Raw genomic sequence first — 4,742 nt, 5'->3', positions numbered from 1 at the left:
CTTCAGTGGCCTTCCCCTCTCCTCCCCTACTCAGTGCTCCTGGAACATTCCCGTTCAGACAACCGCTTGCACACTCGCATTTTCCCCTGTATTTTCAGCCTTCCGCCATTGGACCTTACTTTCGTATTTTCCCTTGATTTTTCTCATCCACCGCCTCCTCTTTCTCCTTTCTCTTTTGTTCTTTCTCTTCACATCTTTTCTGTTTCACATCTTCCTCCTCCGTTTCCCTTCTCATATCCTCTCCTTACTCTTACTCTTTTTGTCCTATCATTTCTTACTCCTCCTCTTTGTCCTTTTCCTTCTCCTTCCCTCACTTAATCCCTTCTTTTCCTCCCCATAACCTTTCCCCCCCCTCTCCTCAACAATTGTAACAGCTGGCACGTGCTTTCGCCTTACATGAAGCTTCATCTCTCTCTCTCTCTCTCTCTCTCTCTCTCTCTCTCTCTCTCTCTCTCTCTCTCAATAACCAAACATTCCACACCCGCCATTCATAGCAACACGCCCTAATTCCTTGCAAAGGAAAACACACGGAATTGAAATGGCATCTACAGATGTTCACCTTTAAGGACGCGCTTGCGCATTTGAATGCTTTCACAACAGATTTTGCAAAAACAAAAAAAGAAACGTGGATATTAATATCACTTAATCTCTTACTGGAAGCTGAACTGACACTTGGTATACATATATGTGCATATGTATATATTATATATATATTTATATGTATAATGTATGTATATACAGTATATACATTATATATACAGTATATGTATAATGCATGTATATATATATATATATATATATATATATATATATATATATATATATATATATATATATTCGCCTACAAAGAAAACAAGTTCGATTGCGGACGAACTTGAAAATTTTAGGCACATTTCATGAAACCAGTTGTGCTACGGTTCAATTGATTGGTGATTTATGTACTAATTTATTAGTCGACTGCAGTGGGTCGTAGCACGGTGGAGGAGAACGTGAGGTATGCATCCCAAGACCTCTTACGGACCGGACTGGAATCAGAAAACAGGCTACATTTGCAAGTTCACATATTTTTGTATAAGCACTAAAAAAATGTGAATGCATCATTTTGTTTTGTAGATGTGACAAAATTTAGCAAGTTGATTATATAATGCGCTTGATTTTGAATCTGTAAGTGAGCCCAATTATATAATCTGTCTATATCTAGCTATCTATTGCTACCCGTCTATCGATCTATCTACATATCTAGCTATCGCTGTGTACATAATACAGGTAGATATGTAGATGAATAAAAGCCTCACGAAAACATGAGCATAGACGCTCGTTTGTGGAAGCAGAGGGACAAATGCACAGATGGTGCTCTTTGGGTCTCTAATAAAGCCACAGGTGCAGTTTGCCGCTTATTGCATTCGCTACATAATTGCACACACATTATTATTACACTTATAATAGACTACTCCACTGCCATAGTTGTTATTACTATTACTGTTAGTAGTAGTAGTAGTAGTAGTAGTAGTAGTTATAATTGAGAATTAACTTATAGAAAGATTAAATAGAAATATATTTTTGTTATTTACTTATTTATTTTTATGATTTTTTTTGTTTAGTTTTCACTGTAACATCCTTTAGGAATTGCGTTATAAAGGAAAGAAATCGTTCGAAACCGGTATGGATTCACGTCCACTGTAGTCCTGATTTCTTGTCCTTCGCTGGTTCGAGCCCACGGGACGACGAACTTATTATCAACTAAAAAAATTCCCCTTCAGTAACATATATGAAAATATATTATTTCCGAGGTAGAGCGAATTGGATATTAAAGGACGTTTGTAGCTTACTGATTGTATATAAATCACGGTGATGTGATAAAAGTCATATATATAAAGTCATATATATATATATATATATATATATATATATATATATATATATATATATATATATATATATATATATATGTATATATATTTTGTTTCTTTTTTTTCACCATACGCATTTTCCCTTTGGAAGGGTTGCACCACCAGATTGCAGTAGGGTACAGGCTTTAGGTTTTCCTTTAAGTTTGTTGATGATCTGATGGCCCGCCGTCACTTTACTTGTCTCCAACAAACACTGTTAATCCTTAACAGCTAAGGTCGATCACAGGCCGGCTGACGGTCAACGAACCTAGGACATAAAGCGTAAGCCGAGAGCTGTACCACTCGTCATTGCACACTTTTATATATATATATATATATATATATATATATATATATATATATATATATATATATATATATATATATATATATATATATATATATATAAGTATGTGTATGTATGTATGGGGTGTATGTATGTATATTTATTCATTTCAGTGTACGATAAGTTAATCCTTGAAAAACCTCGAGTTACCCATTTTGTCTCAGCAAATGCCATGACAATCATGTTGGAATTGTATGTCCATGGTGGGCCATTCCCCTCACCTTGCTAGTGTGTAGTGTGAGGCTGCTGGTAGGAGGAAGTTGAAGTGAAGTTTAAGGAGATGGTTGGGTAGCTGGGTTGGCCCCCTTTATCCCCCCCCTCACACTGTGGCCCTTTTTCCTCTCAGGGCCAACCTTCCCCTTTTCTAGTCCCCTCACCGAGAATGGGGAGTTTGGTGGGGTTGGCGGGGGGAGGGGCCAGAGTCGATGCCTTTAGTTCAAACAATTCCCCACCGAGAAAAGTATTACATTTGTTATAACGATAAGAATCCACCTTTACCTCTTCCCACAACTCTCTCTCTCTCTCTCTCTCTCTCTCTCTCTCTCTCTCTCTCTCTCTCTCTCTCTCTCTCTCTCTCTTTTGGGAGCGCGCCTGCTCGCACGCTCGCGGGAATGTTGTGTAACATTCCGAGGGCGCTCTTAACCCGGGAGAGCGTTTTGGGGATTTTGACTCCCCCTCCCCCCTTCGACCCATTCCCCCTAAAAACCTTCCCCTTTACCCATATTCTCTGTTACACTCCCGCTAGCTCACTAGTCCACCCACAGTCTCTCTCTCTCTCTCTCTCTCTCTCTCTCTCTCTCTCTCTCTCTCTCTCATTCTCGTGTTGTAGTTTTACTCTCTCTCTCTCTCTCTCTCTCTCTCTCTCTCTCTCTCTCTCTCTCTCTCTCTCTCTCTTTCTTGACATCTGCTGCAGGCTTTGGAGTGTTCTTTTTGCTTCGGCTTTCCCCACATGTTTACGAGGGGGCTACTGCTTCATTAAAGGGTGATCGTAATTTTTTTCACATTTCCTTAATTCTTTCGGGACTGGGCTTAGTAGGGACACTAGGTTGATCTTGGTGTGTGAATCAGAATAAATGCACTTAAATTGCACACACATATAATATATATATATATATATATATATATATATATATATATATATATATATATATATATATATATACAATACATATATATATATATATATATATATATATATATATATATATATATATATATATATATATATATATATATATATATTTATTTATATATTTATGTAAATATTACGGGGACAACACTGGGTTTTGTAGCCTCTTGTTGTTATTATTATATATCATTATTATTATTGTAATTATTATTATTATTATTCAGTCATGACTTCATCATCGTTTTCGTCGTTGTTAACAGTAATTATAGTCTCATTAATTCTTAATTGACAAGTCTAATCACACTTCAGTTAAAAAGAAAAGATTAAAATCAACCAAGAAATCAGCCAAAGAACTTCCACCTCAGATTGGAATTTCCATCAGGCGATGCCACGGTAAACAAGCAAGAGCTCTCTTTCTCAGAAATCTCACGTCGTCCAGTGCTCTCTGTCCAGTCAGGAATGCAAACGCCGGAGACGCGGACAATGGGGCGTCGTCAGAACAGAATAATAACACAATAACAGCATTAATGATGCCGATAAGGAATTCTGATGCCCAGGCATGCACACGCCTTCGTCCTTTTATATTATATGTATATGTATATGTATATATATGTATATATATATATATATATATATATATATATATATATATATATATATATATATATATTATATTATATATATATATATATATATATATATATATATATATATATATATATATATATATATATATATATATATATATATATATATATATATATATATCTTTAAACTATATATATATATCTTTAAACTGTTCTCTTCTTCCGAGGTTCACAGTCATCTTTTTTCAGCAATTCTCATTATTTACTGGCATCCACATCATCGTCTTCGCTCTCTGTTATCTCCGCTTACGAAGGGATCATTCATTTGCTTTTTGTCTGCCTGTCTGTCTGTCTGTGTGGCCGTCCACGAGACTGCTCAGAAACTAAGAGAGGGATTTCGGTCAAATATTGTGAAGCATTGAAATGTGTGCTATGGAAAGAGGCGATACGTTGCCCATTCCATTGGCGTCAGGGCACTTTATATCTGTGCGGAGAGCGCTACTTGGTATAAGGCAAACTGTAATTTTTGCCACAGTATATTGATTTTTTATTTTCTTGAATGGGTTTTAATTTATACATCAAATAAATTAGGCACGCGGTGAAAAATGTTTATTAAATTTCTTCGCTCCTAACTGAAAGGAGATCGATTTTCCAATAAAACAGAAATTGAAGGAAGCCTTAACCCGGAAACGAGATTTCTTTGAAATTATACCCTTTTGTTTTCTTTCAGCACTAATTTCATCGGTCCTGGACTACTTATTGGCACTGGGCTGAACGTCCTTTTAGTCTGT

This window comes from Macrobrachium rosenbergii, chromosome 9 (genome assembly GCF_040412425.1).
Source record: "Macrobrachium rosenbergii isolate ZJJX-2024 chromosome 9, ASM4041242v1, whole genome shotgun sequence".
In the NCBI taxonomy this organism is placed as follows: domain Eukaryota; kingdom Metazoa; phylum Arthropoda; class Malacostraca; order Decapoda; family Palaemonidae; genus Macrobrachium; species Macrobrachium rosenbergii.
Note: the sequence above shows the minus strand (reverse complement) of the source record.